The sequence below is a fragment of the Alexandromys fortis genome, unplaced genomic scaffold (assembly GCF_014885135.2).
Source record: "Alexandromys fortis isolate MF-2015 unplaced genomic scaffold, M_Fortis_MF-2015_v1.1 scaffold_63, whole genome shotgun sequence".
Taxonomy (NCBI): Eukaryota; Metazoa; Chordata; class Mammalia; order Rodentia; family Cricetidae; genus Alexandromys; species Alexandromys fortis.
The window spans coordinates 7562577-7588861 of record NW_026067953.1 but is presented as its reverse complement, the minus strand read 5'-3'; the positions used below and the strand labels follow the sequence as shown (position 1 = coordinate 7588861).

General features: G+C 50.1%; 1 protein-coding gene and 1 long non-coding RNA gene across 2 annotated transcripts in view; one reads left to right on the top strand and one right to left on the bottom strand.

Annotated features, from left to right (window-relative positions):
- Window positions 1–26285, bottom strand: part of Slc24a4 (solute carrier family 24 member 4) — a 139478-nt gene that overhangs the window by 74912 nt on the left and 38281 nt on the right. The gene's annotated exons all lie outside the window — the stretch shown is intronic.
- On the top strand, window positions 10560–25697 carry LOC126507227 (uncharacterized). The gene is made up of 3 exons (XR_007593463.1): window positions 10560–10704; window positions 11207–11300; window positions 25302–25697. It is a non-coding gene; the product is annotated as an uncharacterized lncRNA (long non-coding RNA).

Genomic DNA, 26285 nt, shown 5'->3' with positions numbered 1-26285 from the left:
ACTCCACCAATTTAGTCTGCTTGGCCCTGCGCACACCATCCTGGGAGGTTGCAGAAACCTCTACAATAGCTGAATGAAGGGCCACAGAGAAGTTAGGTAAGTTGGCCAAAGTCCCACAGCAAGCGGTCAAGTCTTTTACCCAGACCATCAGCCCTGTTACTGCTGTGTAGCCTGTCTCTTCCGGGGTCACGTACAGGAACAAGGGCACCTACTCCCTCTTTTCTAGTGGTGGTTGAACTAGAGTGGTTGGTTCAAATATTTTCTTTTTAAAATGCAGCAATTTATTTCCCAGGGAGTAACACCATCAGCCAAATACATACCACAGAATTGGTAGAGAAGGAGATTAGAGAAATGAAAAGAGAAAAGCAAATATATGTCACCTCACAGTTTGGTGAAAAGCGGCCCTAACAGCGTCTGAAATTGGTGACAGAGGACTACTACCTGTGTGGGGCAAGGCACTACCTCATCCTGGGGCAGGATGAGGCTGCAGGGTGGGAGAATTACTGCCAAAGGTTCTGTGTCCCGAGGGAGAAGTGCTACCTGGAAGCAGGCATCCCTGATCTGCATCCGCAGGTCACTTCTGTCCCCGGCTATGCAGCAGCGGCATCTCCTCAACTCTGCCCTACTTCTCCTTGAAAGCCATTCTGGAAGCTAGTGGAGCTTCAGGACAGGAGCCCGGGTCCCTGCACACACCACACGGCGTTCAAGACAAACAGCTCGCTTGTTCCTGTAAACACAAACACTGCTCATCTTCACCCCATGAGTCGATAGTCACCCGAGGACTGCAGTCAGCACTTAATAAAGTTCTGGAAGTTTCCAGAGTCCATGTCTTCCATCACTTATCAGCCCACCAGCCAGGAAACTGGGCAGTAAGTAACCTTGTGACTGTGTGCACTCTGTGTTTCTCTTCTCCCATAGGCATTAGTGTTCAGGGAGAAACACTAGATTGTGCTGAATGCATTTGACCTCGGGGAGAAACCGGAACCTTGTAGGGAAGAGAAGGGAGAGTACTGTTCTATTGGACTGTGACTCTCCTGTTCTCTAGACTTCCTTCCTAGATGGCCACTTACCTGACTGGGCACGCCCACCTTGGGGGTATTACAAAAAGAACAGGAACTCAGGTAGAATGCAGAAAGGTTAGATAACTTGCTCGAGTCACACAGTAAGCAGCGTAGTTGGGATTTGAACTCAGGCAGTCTGGATTTACTATTACAAAGAGCTGACCCTCTGTGTGGGGGAATGCTCTTCCCAATGAGGGTGGCTCTTTAAGGAGCCCTCCACAACTCTCTTAGGCACGTGGATGGTGCTTCTAAGTTCCTCTCAGCTTTGGATGCAAACCTACTGAAATCACTGTACCACTATTTCCCTGTTTCTACATGTCAGCCATACTAGCCCAAGGGGAGGGGGGGGCACAGCTAGAAAATTTTCCCTCAAGGCATCTGCTTCCATCTGCCAGAATACTGTTATAACACAGAGAAAAATAAGCCAAGTTTGCCATTTGCACGGTACCCTCTAGTGTTGTGCAAGGGCCCGTTCTCCCTGTCTCCACTACGGTCCGAGATGGTGACAGACACAGTGGTACTCCGCTGAAGCTCATGTCCCACCTGCCACCCACTCCTCCCCAGGGACATCTCCATCCAGGCAGCTTCTCTTTCCTGGTCACGCTTACTGAAGATGGTTCGCTGCTTCTTCTCTGTCCACTTTCTCAGCGAACAGATTTGGCTCTCTCTGTTGCAATTCTCCAGTCCACGAGAACTCTTCCTTCCAGAGCCTGCAGCCCCCCAGGAGTGGGGGAGCCTCTCCCCCATGCTCACGGCCTTGGTGGCCAGCTGAATTCCTGCCCTACAGGCTGGCATACGGAGCTCAGGAAGCGTCCAGATTGCGTGAGCAATAGAGCAGCTGCCACCAAGGCATGGGCAGCACCGAATTTAAAATGTGAAGGTGTGTGTCTTCGTTAGGGTTTTATCGCCGTGAAGAGACACCATGACCGCAGCAGCTCTTATGAGGGAAACGTTTAATTGAGGGCCCTTGCTTACAGTTTCAGAGGTTCAGTCCATCATCATCATGAGGGGAACATGACGGCGTGGTGTGGCTACATCTTGACCAGAAGGCAGCAGAAAGTCAACTGACTGTCTGTCACCCACAGTGGCATCCATCCTTCCTCAGGTAGCTCACCATACACAGAAAGTGACTGCAAAGCAACATTCTCCATAAAGTCTCTAAAAACCCAGTGGTCTTTTCCTAACCCTCTGGACACATTCCTTGCCCCATTGCTGGATGTGGGAAAAGCTGACCGAGGGCTGCTGGCCTGACCTGTCTGTATCTGTCAGGGTGCATGGGAAATCCCTCCTCCCACCTTCTAAGTGCTGAGTGTGAGGCGATATTCAGCTGGCAGAACAAGGAGACAGCAATTCAGCCCCACAGGATGGCACTTGTGACTGACCCAGCGACCATGAAATTATAAATCCTTTTGTGGCACCTGGGTCTAGAGAACCCCACAGCTGTTGGAGCCACCCTTCAGTCAGGGGACGTTTCAGTTGGTGGGCAGGGCTTTCCGGGTGATGCTCCACATGCTTGGGTTGTTGAGATAGTTAGTAAGACCCTAAATCTTGCTGGAGGCCCCCGGAAGCTGTATATGTGATCACCCTCAAACACCGTAAGGTTGCCAGGCAAGCCACTCCCCATGGGGAAGCAGTGGGAAGGGTTTTACCACAGCAGGTGGGACAGTTGTGAGGACCCGAGATGGAGAAGCAGGCTGTTGGTCCTTAGAGCACAGGGCAGAGGCTAGCCCACCTTGCAATAGGACTCTGGCAACTTCAGAAAGGAGATGCTCATGAGAATAGATTTGGGGAGGCTAGCCCTTTCTTTTATTCTGTCTGTCTGTCTGTCTGTCTGTCTGTCTGTCGTCTCTCTGTCTTTCTACCTTTATCTCTATTTACTTATTTTCTTTTTCCCTTCCGTGCTGAGGATCAAGCCCAGGGCCTTGTTTACTGAGCTCCCAGCTCTGAGACTCCTTTTCACATCCAGTCCTCCTATACATCTTCTCTCCAAAGCCGTTCCTAGGTTACCACATCTCTGGCACTCCCCAGTGATGCCCACTCCAGCTGTGAGCAGATGCCAGTCTCTCCTCTCTTGGGTCCGATGTGGTTGGGCCATGCTCTTCCTCAGAGGCCCTTTGTGTTCTACTGACCCGAGATGACAGCATCCTTTCAGGACCAAACCAGCCTATAACCATTGGCTTCCAACAGATTTGGCAACCCTGATGCCCAATTTTGGATGCTGACCTGAGTGGACCCAGGAATATGTGGAGAACGGGGATGTGTCTTCCTGAGATGATGGGCACCTGGCATCCATCCATTACTCAGTTTGGTTTTTATGGCTTGATCTCAGAGAGGGTGCCAAGGGGTCAGGGCCTATTGGGAGACAAATTCCATATATTCTACTGGTCTGAAATACAAGTGTGTTAGCGCACCAATGTTTAGAATGAGAATTTTGGTATTGGTAGGAACGACCTCTGCACAGGTGAGGTCTTATGTTACCTTTATTGGATCCTAGCATGTCAACTCTAGGTGGCTCCAAACGGTACTCTTACAGACCATCGTCACTGCTTCAAACGTGGGCCCCGCTATTGCTCTCAAAGTACCCCTCCCTCAAGCCTTACTGCCCTCTCCCTCACCCCACTTTATCTTCTCTGACCCTCATGCTTGCTTACTTTCCACTTCTGGGTCTGTCAATCTAATCCTCCTTGGAATGGGAACACAATGCACACAATGATCACGACCACTCTGGAGGCGGAGGCAGGAGAATTGCCTGAGCCCAGGGCTTGAACCCAGGTGCTCAAGGCAAGCCTGGGCCACGTAACAAAAGCCTGGATCAAAAGCAAGCAAGTAAACACATAAATAAATACACCCCCTTTGGGAGCTGCGGGAGAACCCTGTGACAGAGCATTGCCTTAACACTCGTAAGACCTTGGGTTTGATCCTTCCCGGTCCAAAATATAAAGAAAATTCAAGTGATGTTAGCCTAGAGGGGGCCCAGGCTCCACAGCTTTGGCCAGCTTCTCACAGGCGAAAGCTCTTCCCTAATCACCAGTAGGCAAGAGAGTGACGGAAGCTACTCTTGGCTCATTACAAATTCATTTTCAAGCCAAAGACACAAACCCAAATAACTCCAGGCCGTGATGGTTCAATTAGTCACAGATGGCCACAGCACAGTGACTCAGGCGGGAGCCAGGCGGGAACAGCAGGTGCTGGGCACAGAAGGCGGCGCCTGTGCTGTGGGAGTCTCGGAATAGACACCTCTGCCTTCCAAATACAACCTCAGTCATCTACCCTGGTGCATCTCACACCAGGTCCAACGACAAGCAGCTGAGAACAAACTGTGAAGTACCACAGCAAAGGGCCATAAAGGCAACGAAGCTCAAGCATGTGCACGTGTGTGTGTTGTGGTATATGTGCACATGGGTGTGCAACTGCACACAAAGGCCACAGGATGATGTCAGGTGTCCTGCTCTATGACTTTCCTCCTTATTCCTTTGAGGCAGAGGCTCTCACTGGACCTAGAGTTAGGCTGGCAGGCAGGAAGCTCCAGCAATCCTACGGTCTCTGCCCTTGCAGTGCCAGGGTTACGGGCACAAGCATGACCACGCCCAGTTTTTTTATGTGGGTGCTGGAGATTTGAGCTCAGGTCCTCCTGCTAAGCCCCAACGCTCTACCCTTTGAGCCATCTCAGCTCCTCAGTCTAATCTTTAGCAACTGATGACCAAGATGTGCATATGCAGCTGATTTGGTCCCAGGCTACAAACAGGTTGTCACCAAAGGAAACCAGAGATGATGCTAACAGTGTTTTACTTAAGACTGGGGAGCAGGAGAGGCAGCCACGGAAGAGGAGAGCCATTGCAAGACAGTCAGTGACGAGGGCCCTCCCAGAGCAAAGTACACGCCCCCAGCCCAGGGAGTTCAACTCTCCATGCTCACACATGCAGACAGACCGTGGGCGTGTCCACAGCAGGGTGATCCAGACTTCCTCAGGAACCCTGCCCTAGAAATGCATTAATTTTATTTTATAAAACAGATATCTTGGGGCCAATGAGATATCTCAGTGGGTAAAGACCAAGGCTGACGACCTGAGGCCAATCTCCAGGACCCACACAGTAAAAGGAGAATGGTGAGTCCCTCAAAAGTTGTCTTCTGACCTCCAGAGGCATCTCCCACTCCCCCTTACATATACACATTTAAAAAATAATAATAATAATAGATATGATTTTTTTCCCCAAGCCAAGAACACCTCCCTATTTAAAGAATGTGGCATATGCAGACTAAGAAGAAAACTTCAGGGGTCATCGTAGCGTGATCTTTGTGTGGAGCTTGGCTTCCTGGATGGACCTGGACACCATGGGGCTCTTTCTTTCCATGTGGCACTGTGCGGCCTTCAGATGGCAGTGTCCGCTGATCATACTCCCTGTGTAGTCCATGAGGAGACAGCTGATTATTAGCCAGACAATGACAGAACCATCCAGAACCTCCAGTTAGCAACTGTCCTTCAGAAACCTCAGATGAGGTACCGCTACTGCTACTTTGGAGTCCACATATGATTGGCAAGGAGAGAGAGCCCTGGCCGATGGTTTTCACCTCCTCCATGCTTCAACACCTCCTCTGCACACCACCGAAGGCTTTGCTGTCCCTTGCCTGAGATGGAACCTCAGATGCTCACACCGAACAGCTTAAAAGCAACGGGAATTTACTGTTCTGGGGGATCAGAAGCTCAGGATCAAGGTGCCAGCATCGTCATCGGTGACAGCTCTTTGATGTGTCCTTACACGACAGGCAAACAGGATTCCCTCAAGCCTGATGCTGGTCGCTCATGTCCCCAAAGGCCCCGCCGTCTTAGTACTACTGCACAGAGATTAAATATCAACACAAGAATTTTGATGAGGATGACACCAACATTTAAACCAAACCAGGGCATCTAGGTGACTAGCTCCTATCCGAGGCTATGGAAGGATGTGGAAGGAAATACTGGCTGTGAGTACGCTGGATTACATTGCCGCTACGAGTCCTGACGATGATGATAGCTGCGGAGCCAAATCTGCCCACACCACCCAGACATGAGCAGTCTGTTTGTAGCAACCGCAGTCCTAATCTTCATGAGCCAAGGTTCGCCTTATGAGACTACAGCAGGCTAGAATGACGCCTGGCTGACCCAGCTCAGGGCTCACATCTTTCCCTTGCTCTAAGTTACCCATGTATCATCAGCTATTAGATATGTTTGCCAGTTCGACACATTCCTTTTCTTCACATGGGCTTTTGAGTCTGGAAATTCCACAGTGGTGGTGTGTAAGAAAATGGCCCCCAAAGGGAATGGTCCTTTTAGGAGGTGTGGCCTTGCTGGAGGAAATGTGTCACTGGGCAGAGGGAGCAGACTCTGAGGTCTCTTTCGCTCAAGCTTCCCTCGGTGTGACAGTCAGTTGACTTCCTGTTACCTGCAAGATGTAGCACTCTCAGCTCCAGCACCACATCTGCCTGCCTGCAGCCATGCCCCTGCCTTGAAGATAACCTTTAGAGGCTGAACCTCTAAAACTGTAAGCGAGCCAACCCCAATTAAATGTTTTCTTTATAAGAGTTGCCATGGTCGTGGTGTCTCTTCACAGCAATACAAACCTTAACTATGGCACCTGCATTATCTCTGGAAGACTTCCTGCTTGAGTCTCTGATGCCATTAAAAGGAAGGGAGCAAGATGACAGGCTAGGGAAGGAAAAGGAGCTGACTGAGGAAGGAGCCACAGGGTCCTCCTGTTGCTAGAGCAGGTGGCTGAGAACACAGAGCTGAGGTAATTCCGTCTGCACCTGGGGGTCTCAGCCGTGACAGTGGGATGGTGTTGAGGTCTCTGCCACCTGAAGGTCTGACTCGGCGTGGGACACACACGGCCAGTACTGACAGTCAGCTGGAACACTGACTCTGTCACCTGCACTGCTGTGAGTCTTAGGAGACAGACGGAAGCTGCGAACGGAGTCTCCAGGATGCACATGGCCCTTTCTGTCACATCCTACTGATCAGGAGTCACACGCCCAGATGTGACAAAGTGGCAGAGTCACACTGCAGCAGAGTGGGCACAAAATTCTTTCTAGGGATGGAACTCATGCCATATACTACGTACTGTTTGGGGCACCCACGACAGGGGCATGGGCATGGGCAGTAGCCAGGAGACTGAGGCTCTCTTTTCCTGGGGTTCCCTTTCCAGTGGTAGCAAGCAGGGGGCGCCAGGGCAGACTCTGAGTCACATGGCAACGCTTCCACTTTCCCCTCCATTCCCAAATGTGTCAGACACACTCAGCTGCCCTCCAGTGCCCGCTGCAGTTCTCTTGGCCCGCAGCATTGATGCCAAGCTTCATTCTCTCAGCTACATTTTTCTCACTGCTCGTGCACAGGGCTAGATACCCTCTTCTCTCCATTGCAGGGACACGTGCCCTCCAGATCCACCAGCCAGACAGCAGGATGCTTATTCCACCAAAGAGGCTGAGCCACAAGAGGGAAGGAGCCTGGGTCCTTAGGTAATCATAGGAGGGTATTCCACCTCCAGGAACCCAGTTTGAAATACTACAGAGATGCTGAACTATGAGCGCCTGCCACACAGGGTAGCATCACCTCATCCTGGCCACATCCCCCCTGTGGCTCCTGAAGTTAGAGCTATAATACTCCCAGGTTATTTTGGGTTAAAAGTTGTTGGTGTGGGTGAGGTAAGGAGTAAAGGGGCAGAAAGGACGGTCTGGAGGGGCTGGGGAACAGCAAAGCCACAGAGTGTGATTGCTTGTTCTCATCTCACACCAAAGGCTATAAAGGTACGAAGTTCTAGAAACCATTCCAATCAGGTCTATATTATATCTTAAAGCAGGGAAGTCAAATCGTTAGAGGCAGATCTTCTGTTAGGAGAGGCTGGAAGCAGGGCAGAGGTAGCGAGAAGCGTTTCTGAGCCTCTCCCATGAGACACCGAGGAGGTGAGGGCATCGGGTGCTGGCTGTCAGCAGCTGATTTCTCTGTGCCCGGGACACACACCAGGTGGTCAGGCCCGCCCAGTGTGGAAGAGGACAGTGGTGGGGACAACCCAGGAGAGGACACACTGGCCTGGGCACACAGGGACAATGCGGGTTGGGAAGACAGGTCCAGAGGAGCAGGGCAGCCTGAGACAAGGGAAGGGAGGGGTCCTATGTTATGGGGTTCCCGCCAACACATGTGCGAGAAAAGACACCCTGCTCCACCAAAGGGACTTGCTGGCATCAGACCAAAAAAGCAGAAAGGCACCAGCTATGAAACCAAACAACCGGAAGAAAACAAGTGGACGGAGGTGCTTGGGAATTTGACTCTCAGGGAACGAGGAAGCCCAAGGGCCAACAAAGATTTGAGCAGCAAAGTTCAGGAGCCCAGGGAAGGCACAGGAAGTGGCAGTGGCTAATGAGCAGAGGAGTCCTGGGATTTGGGCGAGGGCGGGAGGTTATACTTTGGGGGATGGAGCAAGGATGGAGATTGTGGGAAGAAGGCGAAGGGATGTAGCTTTATCCCCAAGTCACACAGTGTCCAGAGCCACATCGTCATCCCACTTCACTTTCTGTGTAGTCAACTCTGTCTTAATACAAAGGCAGGAGCTACAGGGAGGGGAGGGAGATGGGCCAAGTCACAAGGGAGGCCAGAGAAGCTGGGTGGATTCCAGGGGCCATGTTAGCTTGGGCTGCACAACCATTAGGGCCCAGCATCATTCATCCCGACAACAGTTTTGCGGAGGATGAGGGGGAGTCTGGGAGTCAGGTCTCAATCAGATCCCAGCTCAGCCACGATCTGGAAGAGGTGTCAGGAAGCCTCCTTTACTCACATATCAGCAACCATTGCCTGTGTATGGTGAGCCATGACAGGAGGAAGGGCGTGGTCACAGGAAAGAGGCAGGCAAGAGACAACAGTGACAACAAAAGCTTCTGAGAAAGAGCGAGAAAAGGCCGCACATTTCTCGGGCTCTTACCCTGGTCTATGGGGACAGACGTCCTGCTCTCACTAGTTTAGGGACATGTGTCCTCCAGGTCCACCAGCCATGCTGCATGTGCATTTACCCTATCAAAGGAGGCTGAGTCACAGCAGGTAGGGGTCCTTGAGGGACTATAGGGAACTGGTCCACCAGCCAGGGCCTGGGCCTGGAATATTGCATAAGGGATGTCAACCCTGACTGTGTTGAGATGCTGAAGTACTGCGGCTGCCGTGCTGGGCAGCATCACTTCATCCAGAAAACAGAAAAGGAGCCTAGGGATTCAGAGACTATGGTGTGGACACCACGTGTCCACTGAGGCAAAGACCGATGGGAGCAGGGCTGATGGGATCTTGCTCACTCTCCCCCCTCTCTCTTTTCACCTTTGCTGCAGCCTCCTGTGTTCCACTCGTCCTGTTGCACTGCACATAAACAGTTAAAAACCAATCAATAAAGCACAGAATCACCACACCGTCCAGCAGTGATTCCACTCCCACGTGTAGACACTGAAGGACTGGATGCAGCACTTGAACAGAAATTCACACACGAATATATTCAGCGGTGTACTCACAACAACAGAGGTGGATGGAACCCAGGCGTCGGTGAAAGATGATAAAATGTGCTGTGTGCAAAGAAAAGAATACTATTTGGCCCTAAAGAAGGAAAGGGGACCTGAGGGTGGGTTCGGCGTGGATGAACTGTGAAGCCACTATGCTACATGAACTAAACTAGTTATGACAGGGCAGGAAATGCCTGATTTCATCTTTATGAGGAGCTTGGGGCATTCAAAAATCACAGGCCCAGCAATTGGGAATGGTTGTTGATAGGTACAAGGGGCAGGGGAGTGAGGAGCTGTCTGAGACGATGCAAGAGTTCTGGATTTGGGTGGAGCAATGGCTGCCCCATGTAGTGACTGTGCTTGCTACCATGGTAAAGGAAGTAGTATGTCACGTATATCTTACATTGGAACAGGAGTTAAATCTGTATGACTGCTCACCACATTTGGCTGCTAATTCCAAGTCACAACAGTAATAACAACAACAGCAACAACAACATAAACAACAAGTGAAACACAACTCCTCTCTGGGGACAGAACACCCCACCACACATCCTGCTGCCCAACTTGGTGAATAGTGTCCACGGGAGCCAAAGGGTGACAGTGGGCTCCCTGCTTGGGATTCAGGAGTGACGGGGTTGACAGCCATCTTAGGGACACACTTTCACAGTCATAGGAGCCTCCTTCCTAACCCCAAATGTCACTACTATGAGCATGACAGGTTCACGCCACAGTCATCCCCCAGGTACCAAGTTCTGCTCAGACGGTCTGCTTTCTACAGAAACAGATGACTGCCCATACCACACAAAATCTTTCAGCAGGATGGTTCACACTGTGGCCTTTGGTCTGCTCTGGCATGCGCTGGCTTAACTGACCTTTGGCATGACAGAAGAGCTGGGTTGACTTTAAATACTCATTTGGTTAAAGCACTTTTGGCACACTCCTCCTTTAGGACTGACCCTGGGCTAAAAGGGCTAAAAGTCAGCCCTTCTCCCAGGACAGGGGCTTGAACTGTTTGCTCCCAGCCAGACCTCAGAACAGCACGCTGCTGGGGGCCTAGCAGCTGTGTTCTCCAGGAGCTGCTGAAGGTCTGTCAAGAGCCCTCTGCTGTGTGTTAGAATCTGCACAGTAGCCTCAGGAGGTAGGTTTGCGTGAGGCTGATGCTCACCATCAGCTTGACTGAGTTTAGAACCATCTAGAAGGTTGTGGTCCACTCTAGGTGTGTCTAGGAGCATGCTACAACAGAGGACCCATCACAGGGCTACAGTCACCCTGGATTTGGTTGGCATCTTCCTGCAGGCTTAGGGTTTGGATGGACTGCAAGGCAGAAGGGGAGAAGGTCAGCAGAGATCAGTGTGCTCACCTCTCTGCTTCCTGGTGCTGCCAGGGGAACCACCTTTGCTCCCACCCCTGCAGCTCCAGCTGTGCTTTTTGACCCTGTCCCAGCCCCCACCAAGGTGGACCGGAACCCAGTATTTTCTCCCTGTAGTGTTTCCATTGGGTATGTGGGTTGTCAGAGTTGATCTGTCCTCATCCTGCTTCATAGCTGAGATGACAGTGGAGGCCAAGTCCAGGCTACAGGGGTCAGACCAACCCCACCCCAGAAAGCCTTGCCACACCCCATGCCACCCTTTCCCTCCTAGGTCACGCTGTCCTCCGGAACAGCCTCCACTGACTAGACACATCTACGGGACAAAAAGCGTGAAACCACTCTGGGGAACAGCCACACCGCCTAAGGTAGGGTCTTGGAATCAGACAATCACCATCCTAGGGGCTCTCTCATTTCCTTTAAATGGGGGCAGGGCCCAGCATCTTGTGGGGGCAAGCAGGCTCTAAACCACTTGGGTCAAGAGACCCATCTGCAGGCTTTCCTCCTCCAAAAGTGGTTCGCTATCTGGCCTCCTCACCTTCCCTTTCTGGTCTAGGCAATGGAACATCAAGCTCAGAAGCACATGGAAGTCCAGGGTGGAGAATATATGGTCCTTGTGGCACGGCTAGCTCATTCTCACCAGACAGGGGCCCAATGCTCTTCCTGAGGACCCAAGGGAGAGAGCTGTCTAGGGCTCGAGGTTGAGTGACTCTGACTGACTATTGTCTGCTAGGCAGGGTTCTAAATCTCATGGACTACCTTCTTACCACTCAGAACCCCCTCGCTTCCTGGGTATAATTTGTACCCCAATGCATTCCAGTCAGGGAAACGGAGGCTCAGGGTCGAAAATCACACAGCAAGTGGAGGTGAGAGCCAGGATTCAAATACAAGCAGTCAGTTCCATGGAGCTCAGCTTCTTCAGGTCCTCTGAGAGTGGCCAATCGGAGCCAGGCCTTGCAGAAATAGATGTGTGCTGCCCCCCCCCAGCCCCCACCCCACGCACACGCCTACACTGCCTATAAAATACAAGCAAGTCTCCTGTCTTCTGAGACATTCCCTCCTGGCCCAAACCACCCTGGTACAGTGCTGTGACTTGTCTCTTAGCTCTTGCTGTAGTTAGCCCTCCTCCTCCCTCAGGTAGGGATCCCTATCTTGTACACAGTCTTGCAGGGCTCCTGAAGGCTCCGGGAGAAATGAGCTCCTAACATGAAGTTGACAGCTGCAGGCTCAGGCTAAGGGCAGTGTGGTGATTTCTCACTCGGCCTTCCCTCTTGGACTGGGACCTTGTCAAGGGAGCAGTAGGCATGTCTCTCGGCAGCCTTACTATTCCAGCAATATGCTCGACACGGGAAGGGACCAGTGTCTATGAGTGAGTGAGTGTGTGAATGGATGGATGGATGGATGAATATGGAAATGATGAGAGATGCTTCTCAGCCAGGCGGTGCTGGTTAATCCCAGGTCTCTCGTGAACCTCTGAGGCTAGCTTGGTCTACAGAGTGAGTTCCAGAACAACCAGGGCTGTTACACAGAGAAACCCTGTCTCAAAAAACAAACAAGAAAACAAAATAACAAAGTGAGAGAAAGATGCTTCTCACCCTTCAACATCATTGTCTTCACAGCCCCGTGCTTGTGCGGCCTCTGGAGCCACATGCCCTTTTGTCTGTCCCAGACCCAGCGTTATGGGGAGAGTTTCCAGTACATAAGCCAGATTAGTTCGTAGCGAAGTGTTTAATGACTCTGGCTTGACTCAAAAGAGACATGGACCCATCAACATGAGCGAAATGAATTTCTGATTACTGCTCAGGCATTGTGAATATTCTTGTCTTGCCTGATGTTTTTTCCCTCAACTCAAGCATGAAATACGCTGGGCAAGTCCTCAGAAGAGCTGGGAGATGGGGAGGGGGGGAGGGGGGCAGAGCTCTGAGGCAGAGCAATACTGGAAATAATTTATAGGCGAATGGAAGGGGCAGGCCTGATGTAGCAGTGGTCTTGGCTCTAGCCAGTAATTATAATTTGCTTTCAATTTCACGGCTGCATTGGTCAAGGCTGAGGGGCGAAGGCCAACAGCAAAGCATCCACCATATTCGCGAGCCTGTGGTTCTGAAGGGAGGGTAATGGATAGGGGGGAGTTTTAAGACTCATCCTAATACCCAGAAACCCTCTCAGCATGCTGGAGACTGATCTATGTATGCCTGGAGTGTGGGGACAGAAAGGCGACTTTCGGGTCAGAGCCACGGAGCACACAGCTGTGGATTGGGGAGACAGGCGCGGGGGTCAAGTAAGCACAGTAAGTTCGGAGCCTCCCAGGTGATCCTAGATGGCTTCATGGATATGGTTTTCTTCGCAAACCTTGACATAAACAGTATCAACCCCCTTAAGCTAGCACCATCCAAGAGCTAGTTAGACAGTGGTCCCATTGACTGGATATGAAGTCAGGAAGAATGAGGTTCTCTTTCCCTCTGCCCTTCCATGCCCCCCACCACCACACTGCCCTTAGCCTAAGCCTGCAGCTGTTAATCTCACATTAGGAGCTCATTTCTCTCAGAGCCTTCAGGAGCCCTGCAAGAATGTGTTCAGGATAGGGGATCCCTACATGAGGGAGGGGGAGGGCTAACTACAGCAAGAGCCGGGGGACAAGTTGCTTGCTCTGTGTCAGGATGGTGTGGGCCCGGAGGGAATATTTCAGGGAAGAGGAGACATGTTTGTATCTTATAGGCAGCGTAGGCATGGGCAGGGAGAGGCGGGGGAGGGGCAGCGCACACGGTGCCAGTAATACCCAAGGATTTTAGTCTTCCCTCTGAGGTAATCTGTGCAGCCCCGCCACCCAGCTTCAATTGCACATGCAAGCTCATTTCTCTATGCATTCTCTGGGTCTATGAAGACATGCGTGCGGGAGAGGAGGTCCCCAGATGAGACTAGAGGTCAGGGTGGGGGCCAGGTGTGCGGCACACCTCAATCTTGGGCCTTCGATCAACAGGACTTCCCCTAAGTTCTTTACCTATGGACGGTCATGCGAGGCAGTCTGCTGGTTACCAGGACAACTGTAAAGCCTTGTGAATGAGAGTTGGGGGCCTGTGAGACAGACAGTTGGCCCATGACTGCCATGGTCATCTGGGTCAGCAGGGGAAGATGGAAGGCAACGTGGGCCTAGAGGCACGGCTAAGAAGCAGTAGCAGTGGCCTCACTGCTCCTGACCAGAGATGGACAGGGATGTGGGTTGACTGGGAGCCAGCAGGGAGGCTGCACCGTAGAAAAGTTGCACTTCCAGAATCTTCCACCAGAGGGCAGAATGCCCAATGCAGGCCTGGGTCAGAGGCCCTGTCTGGAGGAATATCCCGGCCGCCTGGTCCAACAGCTTCCCCCAGCAGCTTCTCCAGGATGGAGTCACAGGGCTGGTTCCTGGTGTTAATAATCAATGCCCTATGGAGGAGGTAGCTTGGGTCCGCGTCCGGTTCTTACTCTGTCAATGGACTGCCCCTCCCTCACAGAGAAATTCAGTGGGATGGGGGTGGGGGGATTAAACAGTTATGATACTATATTTAGCAGAGCCTCACATAGTCCTCTTGACATATTCCAACACCCAGATGACACAGATGGCATGTTTGTTACATGCTAGGCACAGTTACACATGTGACTGCTGCCTCCACTTTAGGGGGGAGTCACCAAGACTCACAGGGTTTAGCTGCTTTGCCTGAAGTCCAACAGCTTTGGGTTGTAGAGCAAGGATGAATCCATCTTCAATCTGGAGGAGTTTTCATTATGTGTATATGCATATGCGTGTGTGTGTACATGTGTGTGTATGTGCATGCCCTTGCGTATGCATGCACTTGTGTATATATGCATGCATATGCACACACACACGTGTGCAACACATCTGTATATGCATGTGCTTCTGTGAATGCACATGCACTTGTGTGTATGTGCATTTTTCTTTGACACATTTTTCCCTTTCTATCGAAGGCAGATTTTTTTTTTAAGCTACCACTCAAAGAATCCTGAAAAACAGAAATCTCCCTTTAAATTTTAATATTCCTAGGGATAGAAAATCTATGCTTGCTATAGGAAAAAAATCAAACTATCAAATCATCACAAAGAAAAAACTGGAACTCACTCAGACACTGACCCTCAGCTTGCCGCCTGAATCTTTTCAGATCATCCTCTAATTGTGGATAATCACCCCATGACCACCCAATGGCACGGACGTCATCTGCAGGAAACGCTGCGGTGTTTCCATGCAACCCATGAGATCTTCCCGTGTGCTGCAACTCCTGCTACACCTGATGCCACCTAGACGCTGCCTAAGCAGTTTTTGCACTGTATTGTCAGGGAACGAGAAACAAGGTCAGAGCACATTCTGTACGGCTGCGGTTTTTAAGAAATATTTTCAGTCCGGTGTTGGTTGGCTCTGCAAATACGGAACCTTCAGCTGCTGAGAGCTGTGTTTATGATTCTGAACTGAAATTGTGCACAGCAATTTGGGCGCTATCCTCATGCCCAGCCCCTCAGCAACGCAAAGTCACACAGACTGCTTTTTTTTGTATGCAGATGCTTACCGTACACAGAGCAAGTGGATATATTCATGCCCAGGCCTCGATCAGCAACTCCACCCCAGGACCAGGAATTGCCATGGATCAACCCATTAAGGGTTTGCAAACACTCAAAGTGCACAGTCAACGTGAAACCGCCAACCCTGCACACGGTCAAGCAGTACTTGTCTGCCACTTCCTGCATGCCAGGCAACGGGAGCCAGTGAGCGTGCCCAGCGGGGCTGGCTCTCAGCACTTCTGATTTAAAGTAAATCAATAGGTCAAACCATAGCAGCCCCAAAGCTGTGAAGGGCAGTGTGGCCCGGCATGACTGCGTTGTGTCTGTGCGGCAAAGGTGTGTGTGTGTGTGTGTGTGTGTGTGTGTGTGTGTGTGCGCTGGAGACTGGAAGTCTGGGAAGGCTTCACTGAAGAGATGACAAGTAATTGAGGCATTGAAGGACCATCAAAATCCAGGATGAATGTTTCAGCAAGAATAATAGCAAATGCTGAGGTTCCAAGGCAGAAAGAGACTGGGGAGAAAATTAATGCCACTCAGGGGAAGAGCTGGAAGAGCCAGCTTGGACAACAGGCAAGATGGTAGGTAGAAACTGCTGGAGACAAAGAAAACTGGGCAAAGATATCTGAATGTCCAATATGTGTGTGTGTGTGTGTGTGTGTGTGTGTGTGTGTGTGTGTGTGTGTATTTTGTGGTCCAGGAAATGGCTCAGTAAGTAGAGTGTTAGCTGAACAAGCACAAGGAACTGAGTGTGTGCCCCAGAAACTATGTTAAAAATGCTGAGAGAGCCGCATGCTGCATGCTCGTAACCCAGCACTGGAGCAGCGAGAGAGCTGCATACTGCATGCTCGTAACCCCAGCGCTGGGGCAGCAACAGGCAGATCATTGGAGCTCTTTAGCCAGCCAGACTAGCCTAGCTCCAGGTCACAGAGACAACTTGTCTTTAAAACACAAAGTGAAATGTGTCCTGAGGAATGACATCAAGGCTGCCCTCTGTCCTCTACTCAACACACACACTTATAAACACACACACACACACACACACACACACACACACCACTTATTTTTTTAAAGGCACTTAGTGGTTCAGAGGCTAAGAATATATACTATTTTTTCAATGGACCCAAGTTCAGTTCCCAGCACCTACATCAGGCCACTCACAACCACCTGTAACTCTAGCTCCAGGGGGTCCGACCTCTTGGCACCTACACCCACATGCACATAACACACCCACGTAGATATAATTAAAAATAATAAATATTTTTTAAAAATAGTCATTCAGAACCTCAAATCTCCAGGGAATGCACCTTGAATGTACCAGATCCAAGAACAAAGATGTTGGTGGTGACAAAAAGTAGCCAGAATGCCTATGCTCAGAGGTGAGGCTATAAAACGACAGACCTTCAAAACCATCTGGCTCTGTCTATGAATGATGCAGATACATGGCTACAGCCCAACAATTCTAGCTACTGTCACCCGATAGAAATTATGCATATGCCCCTCAGACCACAGGTGCAAAGGTGCTCATGGCAGCATTGCCTATAACTCCAGCAGTCGAGTGCATAGGATGATTTACTCATGTTCCTTCTATGGGGGTGAGGGAGACTTTGCTACACACAGTCCTCCAGGTGGACCTCACATGTGATGCCGTGCCTAGGCAGCTGGGCTCCAGCCCACTCATTTCCAAGACTAGGCTTAACTCCCCACCAGAAAACCAAGCTTGTTTCCCACGGTGGTTCAAAGCCTTGCCGTTAGGTACAGCCACTCCTCTCCAGCACCACCGTGGCCCTCCCTCAGGGCTTAGGGCAACCTGACAAATACACACAATGTAGTATCTTTCCCGTCCATCCCATTCCTCTGGCAGAACACTAGGCTCTATGGGAAGGCCCACTCTCCTCCAGAGCCATGCTTCTCTGGGTACTGGTCAGCCATCCCTTTGCTGATGCTGTTCCATGCCCTTCCATGTGCTGCCAGGCCTGGATTCAGAACAGAGTCTGGTATCAGCCCTGCAGTGTGAGGAAGCAGGTCTCCCTTGCCTCAGTTCTTCATACTTCATAGCATGGCATGTTTAATTTGTCTGTTTGGACGTTTGCCTGCCTCCGCACGATGCCCCAAAGGACTATCACGAACAAGGACTGCCCTACACAACACTCAGGAAGGAAAGGGCTCTCAGGAAGCCTGGCTTATCTAAGTAAAGAGTCTTTTCTTTTTTTCCTCTTTAATCTGGTGTGGCCACAAGGTATGAGTCCTTCCCTCATTTTCATAGTGGAGGATTAAATTAGCAGGACAGACAGACTTAAGTCTGGATCCTAGCTCTACCATGTGGTAGCCGTGGATCTCAGACAAGTCATTCATCTCTTGTGGGCCTTAACTGTTCTCAGCCATGGGGTAGAGCGACACCTTCCCAGCCACTGAGATGAGGAGGTGGTGTGCAAGGTAGGAGCTTGGTGGGGAGGTTCCTGGGCAACAGAGTCACCAAGACCAGGGGCCTCAGCCTCAGCACTATGGACACCTTGGGCCACTCAGCTTTGTCTGAGCTATCCTGTGCCTTGCAGGATGTCCTGGAGCCTCCCTGCCGACATCCAGGCATGACAACCACAGATGTCACTAACACTGTGTAGCAAACCCTTGGAGCCACTGACTTAAGAGTCTGATCCCAGGGACCTAAAATCTCCGGGCATCCATGTTAAGGCAGCTTTAACAGTTGGCCTGGGGCTCAGATATAATCCCCAGTGGAAAAATTTGTGGGTCAGCTTGGGCCAGGTGACCTGTGCCGCCTCCCAGAAGGAACTAGATAGGTAGGGACTGTCCTAGCACCTGGTAGATAGTTCCAGAGACCGTGGTGAGTTTGGGACAGGATCCTGTGGGTAGTGTACAGCAGCCAGGTCCCAGACGAAAGGCAAGCCAGCCATATTTAAACATTTGCCTGGACAGGGCTGGGGTTATACTTTAATGGGTAAAGTGCTTGCCACATAAGCGCGAGGACCTGAGATTGGATTCCCTGCATCCACACCGAAAGCCAGGCATGGTGAGTGCCTATAATCCCAGTGCTAGGGCAACACTGGGGTGAAAACAGGCAGTTTAGCCAAAATAGCAAGAGGCAGGTTCAGTGAGAAACCCTGTCTCAAAAAATATGGTGAAGAGTGGTCGCTACCACATGTGCACACACAAGCATGGGAGCACACACCCTATACATACTTACACATGTAAACACCACACTAAATAAATTCTGTTTGGACACCTGCCCTCCACGCCACCCTGAAGCCTGAGTGCCACTGGCTGGGGATGCAGAGTGTCCTTCCACCCATGAGATCCTTCACACAAGAGTCAGGGACATAGTGGAACAGTTCACACTTATATAGAAGAGAAGAGTCAGGGACATAGTGGACCAGTTCACACTCATGTAGAGACAAGAGTCAGGGATGTCGTGAGACAGTTCACACCAATGTAGAAGAGAAGAATCAGGGACATAGTGGACCAGTTCACACCCATGTGGAAGAGAAGAGTCAAGGACATAGTGGAACAGTTCACACCCGTGTAGAAGAGAAGGGTCAGGGACGCAGTGGAACAGTTCTCACTCATGTAGAAGAGTCAGGGATATAGTGGAACAGTTCACACCCATGTAGAAGAAAAGAGTCAGAGACATAGTGAAACAGTTCACACCCAGGTAGAAGAGAAGAGTCAGGGACATAGTGAAAGAGTTCACAACCATGTAGAAGAGGTAACTAAAAGGTGGGATGCAAAGCCACTCTCCCCAGACAGCACTGTGTCCCCAGCAGTTCTGTAAGATAGATCCCACGGGCCACTCCATGCCATATATGAAGAAAACTGGTAACTGAACGTACTGCATGGAGGAGCCAGGACTGAACCATGCCCTCTCTCTAGAGCCCATTCTGCCACTGTATTGTGCTGTTCAAGCTACCAGCTTGCAGAAGCCTTGATTCTCTTGCTTGCATAACAAACAGGAACATAGATGAACAATGAAGATGACAGCCCAAATTGCTTCTCTTTCTCTGCCCGTGTGTAGGGTACCTGCATCACCGTATCCAGATGCATGTGTTCATGTGTGTTGAATGTACGTGTGGGTTGGACCCTGAACTCAAGGCCTTATGCATGCTAAGCACAGGCTGCGGCACTGAGCTACATCCCCTTCCCTTTTTTATTTTTCCCAGTGAATTTGTTGGAAATCTCATACATGCACACAGTGTGTTTGGATCATATTCACCACCAATTCTCTCCCCTCCAACCCCTCCCTGATCCCCCACCACTACTTTTTTCTACCGGCTTCACATACTCTGGTTTTAAAGTCTCCAAGTCCAATTGTGATGCCTGATTCATACAACCATATTCATGAGCCATAAGTTCAGTGACATTTAACAGTTGTGATGTCACGTGGACACACCTTCTAGTTGTAAACATCTTCCTCATTTGAATGTTTTGTATCCATTACCTAGTTATACAACCCCCCCCCCCCCCCCCCCCAGAGCCCTCGACAACCACGAGTCTATGAGTCTGGCTATTTGAGGCATTTTTTATAAATGGAATCATTCCGTATGTGTTTTTTTTTAATGTCTGGCTTCTTTCCCTTAAAGCAATATTTTGCATCTCAATTAATATTGCTGAAGCAATCGGTGCCCCCATTCCTTGTTATAAATAAGCAATGTTTTATTTTATTGAATAGACCACATTTTTTAACATTCATTTCTTAGCTTTTGCTACTGTGAATGCTTCTGCTATAAATATTTATCAGCAATTTTTTGCTTGGGCATCTGTGTGTGGTTATTCTGGGTGGAAAGCTAGGCGTGGAATTGCTGGGTCATGAGGCCATTCCTTGTTCAGCCTCCACAGAGGCTACAATGCTGTTCTCCACAAAAGCAGCACCATCTTACATTCCCGCCAGCAAGACACAGGGCTGACAGCGTCTCCAAGTCCTTCCTGGTGCTTCTGTCTAAATTGTGAACACTCTAGTGGGTCTAAATTGGTATCTCCTCCCTGATCAAGCACTCGCTGAGCCTAATTCTAGATGTTATAGCTCACTTGGAGGAGCATAGGGTTAAAATTCACCTCATCCTGTTAAATCCAATCCCTGGAGAAGAATTTGGTAAATGCTGGAATTGTTGGAGGAGAACTTAATCTTTGGTTTAATTTCTCGGGTTTCCCCAGTCCTGTAATCAGAAGTTCTGGGGTAGGACTGGCAGGGGGCAAGCCTCCTTTCTAATGAGATTTAGGTTGGTGTTCTATTCCTGAGGGCTTCAGGCAATGAAAAAAAAATGTACTCTTTAATCTGTTGACATTTTGTTACCCCGGAGGACTCGGCAATACAATGTGCATTCCGGAATTTAATAAAACCCATAGATGGGGCAAATTTAAAGAGAATTAAAGACCTATTAACAAAAATAGGTCAAGCAAGCAAACCACAAAGCGAGACACCCACCATTTAAAGGTTCCCCTAACTCCAACTGTGTAACAGCACGCAGAAACTTCCTGCTTGTTTGGAGGCTCAATATACTAAGAGCAGAGTTTCAAATCCAGGCCCAGATCTCAATGGCTGAACTCAACGAGGAAATGTCAAAGACGGATGGGGGAGATCTGAGAAAAGGGAACTATTGGGGCAAGACAAATTGCTCCCTCCAAGGAATCTTGTGTAACTTCTCCAGAACCTCGACTAGTGTGGGCAAGTCGCTCAGCCCCGTCGTACTGACACCCATGTGGTGACCTCAGGCACAGAGAGAAGCTCCCGCCATCACAGATCAACTCTGTTTCCCGACAACGTTGTAGGAAGTGACCGCTCACAGGCTGATGACCAGACAGAGGTGACCCTGAATTCCGTTTTTGGCCAAGAATCACTGCCGGGGGAAACCTCAGGACAAGTTGGGGCTTTATCTTCTTGGTTAAGTGGCAGCTGCATTACCTCTGAGGCTCTTCACACAGGAGAACGCAGACTTCTTCCCTGTAGGGCGTCAGTTGGGCTGGCAGCAAGGCATCGGACCCTGGTGGGCTCACATACACACTGATCCACCAAAGTCTCTAGGACAAGGCTTGGGAAAAGCAAAGTGCACGACTTTGGGTATTCTCTCTGCTTTGGAGCTTTGTTAAGCCCAGGTTTGAATAGAGAGATTCCCAGGCATGGTAGTTACAGCATCTAGTAGCATTGGAAATCTGCACTGATGTTGGAAAGTGGTGTTGCCTTGTGGGATTTTTCACCAAGGGAATTAGGAAGAGGCAAACTCAGGGAGAATCCATCAGAGACTGGCCATGCAGCGGACTGTGGGGTGCAACAGTGTGATGGACAAGATAGTGATGGTTTGAATGGGAAATGTCCCACAGAGACGCAGGTGTTTGAGTACGTGGTCCTCAGCTGTTGGCTCTTGTTCGGGAAGTTATGGGGCCATTAGGAGGCATAGTCTTGCTGAAGGAGGCACTACACTTGGGGCGAGCTTCGAACGGCTTTACCTTCCCTACTTCCTGTTTGCTTCCAGCTCCAGCTGATTGCTGCCATGTACCTCCCCTGACATTATGGATTCCCCTTCTGGAACTGCAAACCAAAATAACCCCTTTTCCTGTAAGTTGTTCTTGGTCACAGTGTTTAATTACAGCAACAGTAACCAACTGAGGTGGGGGAGTCATTCCTCTGCAGAACATTCACCCAGGGGCACTAGGACTGTAGGATGCTGCCACACCCAGCTTGGCAGCCCCCGGCAGGCTCAGCACACACATCCACATGTACAGTGCGGTTGGTGATAGCTTTCCATTGTCTCTCAGACACTTTGGGGACCAAGCACACGGTTCACTGTGCTCAGTGGGGGATGCCCACCCACACACTGTCCTCTCTGAAGGTCAGACTGAAGCCCAGCTTTAGAAACCGGCGGGAAGCAGTTAGTAAAGGTCACAGGTCATGTCCCTGACTACTTGCTGTTGGAATTGGGTCTGAGGCATGGAAGTGAAGGGTGAGACTGGTCAGTGAGGCTCACTTACCCGGTTACTTAGATCTCAGGGATTGGCAGGAAGTCAAGACACTCTGGCTATTGGCTGATACTTAGCTGCTCTTGTGTGTGCTGGCTCCCCTCCTGCAGCCTGTGTCCCACCCAGAGCCCGCTTAGTTTAAGGATGTCATAGGTCAGAGCCACGCCCTCAGCGCAGGGCTCAGCTCTGTTCTCACCATCTCTTCCCACCATTGTCTGACTGTTGCTGTCTGGACAGTGAGACAGGAGGCCATACCACCTTAACGGGGTACTTTGTGGCACTGGGCGGAGTCTAGAGGCTGTATGGTATCTTCTTCTCTGAGATCAGGGGACCCTGGCTTGGGTAGTCAGCGAGCATCTGACTAATGGCAGACAGGGAGGGCAGAGGAGAGGTGAAGCCAGGCTATCTTGGCTGAGTCCTTCCTGTCAAGGACACACAGTAGACCGTGGCTGGCCACCAGGAACCAGAGTGCGAGGTGAACGCAGGGTGCCCACGGTCCTCTGTGTCTTCATGATGTTCTGTGAGGGCTTACACATTTCCCTCTGCTTTGAATCACGATAGAAGCCCAGCCTACAGGTGCATTAAGTGAAGCCCTCGGGGCTTTCCTGAGACTCACCCAGTGGCTTCCAGCATCAGCATCTCTGCTAGGAAGTGCCACGCCACTTTATGAGTCCTCTGTTGGCAACCTCCTTCTCTCCCTTTGGAAACTTCCACTCACCTTTCTCAGTCCTGGACACAATCTGCCAGCGGTAAAGGCCTGCCAAATCGGCGAGGCCCGGATCTGGCTTTTGCTAAGGATTTGACTGTTTGGAGGCAGGATCTCCTGTAGCTCAGGCTAGTCTCAGATGCTCTATCTAGCTGAGGTTGACCTTGAACTCCTGGTCCTCCTGCCTCTGTCTCCTGAGTGCTGGGATTATAGGCATTGCCAGGACACTTGGTTTATGTGGTGCTGGGGATCAAACTCATGGCCTGGTGAATACCAATCAAACACTCTACCAACCGAGTAATATCCCCAGCCCATACTGCAGACTTAACAAATATGTCATCTGGAAATTCAGCCTCAGATAGTCTCAGATTAATTTGTATGATTCTGATCTCTTTTTCCCCATCTCCCTTTTCTAGAATACTCTTATTATTGGACCTTGGACATTGGGCCTTCTGATGGTATTCTCTCATTTCTGATCATTTCTATTCTTTCACGGTTGTTTTAGTAAAATAAATGTTTTATTCCTATATACACATTTTCAAATAATGTTCCTCAAATAAGTATATAAAACAGGCCAACAAATGCAATTAGAGTAAAAAAAACACACAGACAGCAGCACCGTGTTTGTTTTACATCTGTGTGAAAGGCGGGCAGAAGTGATAGCCCTGCTCCCCATCCTGTGACAAAGGACTCACAGGCTCAGGTGATGTCCCAGAGTCACACAGCTGCCCACCTGTGCCCCTTGCATCTCTGATATTTGGTTCCACCACCTGAGACACTTTTGAGCTATTCATCAGTTGCACTTTTTTCTGTGGGCTCCTTTGTGACATTTTGCAGAATTCCCAAACCCAAGTAAAAGTCTCAGGTCTAAACATCCAGGGTCTTCCACCTAGAGAAGCCATGGCTGCTGCCTTTATCACAGGCTTGTGCATCTGTGGTGTTGTGTGTGTGAGTGTGCATGTGTGGTATGTGGGTGTGTTGTACATGCAAAGACGACACGTGCGCCCTGCTCTGTCACTCACTCTCCATCTTATTCCCCCGAGACAGGGTCTGTCTCTCACGGACCTTGGAGCTGGATCGCACCCAGCAAGGCCCAGTAATCCTCCTGTCCCTGCGCTCTCCCACAGCACTGGGGTTACAGGTGTGTATGTAGCCACTCTCAGACTTTTATGTGGGCGCTGGAGATTCTAACTGGGGGCACTAAACCATCTCCCCAAGCTCCCACACACTTGTTTGGCTGAGCCATTAGGAAGGCAATTGCTAACACATGCAATACTACCGTAAATATTTTACTACCTTTTCCTCCCTAGAATAAAATTCTTTCCCTCTACCTCAATGGGCCTCAGCAGACTTTCTACCTGCAAAGGAAACCTTTAAAAGGTTTAGAGATGCTTTTATTTATTAAGATATGAAGGGAACTGTTCTACAGGCATCTTGTGGATAGAGACCAGGAGGCAGGAGGACGCCTTTCAAGCTCAGAACAGCCCCCAACAAAATAATCACATACAACCTAACAAAGGCACTGAAGCTGCCTGAATCCCCCCCACACCACCACCACACACTGTTATGACTGCCAAGGAATTTAATTTAATTTAATTTTTTTTTGATTTTCGAGACAGGGTTTCTCGGTAGCATTTGGTTCCTGTCCTGGAACTAGCTCTTGTAGACCAGGCTGGCCTCGAACTCCCGGAGATCCGCCTGCCTCTGCCTCCCGAGTGCTGGGATTAAAGGCGTGCGCCACCACCGCCCGGCTAAGGAATTTAATTTTAATACAACATTATCTCAAACAGTCACAGTCAGATTTCTCTCGCTGGTCTGGAGACAGATGTAGCATATAGTCATGGGTCCTTTACTTGGGTGGGTTGATATTTGCCAGTTATTGTCTCCGCACCACACATTCGTTTTGCTGAACATCTAAGCAGATGTACTGGTGCACAATGTTTCCTGGTCCAGAGGTAACCATTGCATTTGGGGGGTATGGCTCTCTTACACTGGGTTCTCAACCTTCCTACTGCTGTAACCCTTTAATACAGTTCCTCATGCTGTGGTGACCCCCAACCATAACATTAATCCATTGCTACTTCATGACTGTAATTTTGTTACTGTTATTACCACAATGTAAATATCTGATACGTGACCCCCATGTCTTCACCCACAGGTTGACAACCACCAATCTATTTACTGGCTCTTTTGCTCCAGAGATCATTTTTATTCTTCTCACTGACGTCCTCAAAATCTCCAGGCCATTTCAATGCAGAGCACCCCACACGTGGGTTTGCCAGAGTCTTGCAAGAGTACTCCATGGGGACGGCGAAGCCCACATTCCTTCAGGCAGTATGTGGTTCCCCCAGCTTTCACCTCCCAACCTTCACCCCTGGTTGCCGTCAAGAAGCCATGACAATGTGTGTGTGGGGAGATGGGGGAAAGCAGTCAACCTCAATGCAGTTGTTACGTTGGGTGATTACGTGGGGTTATCCTGGGCTTTTAGGGGTGCGCTGAAGCCTTCTGATCTCTACCCAGGACACGCATATGTTGATGAATAAAAGCTGTTTGTCTTGAACGTGCCTTTCTTGGTCATCTGTCTGCTCTTTTAATTCAGACACACGGAGCACTTCCAGCCAGCTCTAGGTTTGTGGGCCAAGTTGTTGGCTGCAGACCTTGTAGTAGGGTGATGAAAAAAATCTCAGGGGTCTTTGCATTACACTCAGGCTGAGCAGACTCCTCAGAGAAGAATTTTCTAGTCTCCTGATGGGGGCCAGAACTGGCCACTAGCTGGCTGAGATGGGGCAGGGGCTACAGGTATTGGCATTCAAATGTCCATTCCCTCTTAACTACTTTCTTATATACCCTCAACTTCCTTCTCTCTAGCCTGAACCCTCATTTGCTTCCGAAGGCAGAAATAGTGCTAACAGGGCAAGGGGGCCTGGACCTTAACCGGCTGTGCTGGTTAATATTGACTGGGTCAAGAGACATGTAGGAGACTGGTGACACACACTTCTTGGTGGCTGTGGGGGCATTTCCAAAAACAGCCAAGGGGGGAGAGACCCACCCTGAACCTGGGTGACACCATTCCAACAGACTGAGTCTGAATGCTGAGACCCTGGGTGGGGTGAGGGAGGAGAAAGAGATACCCAGCTAGTAC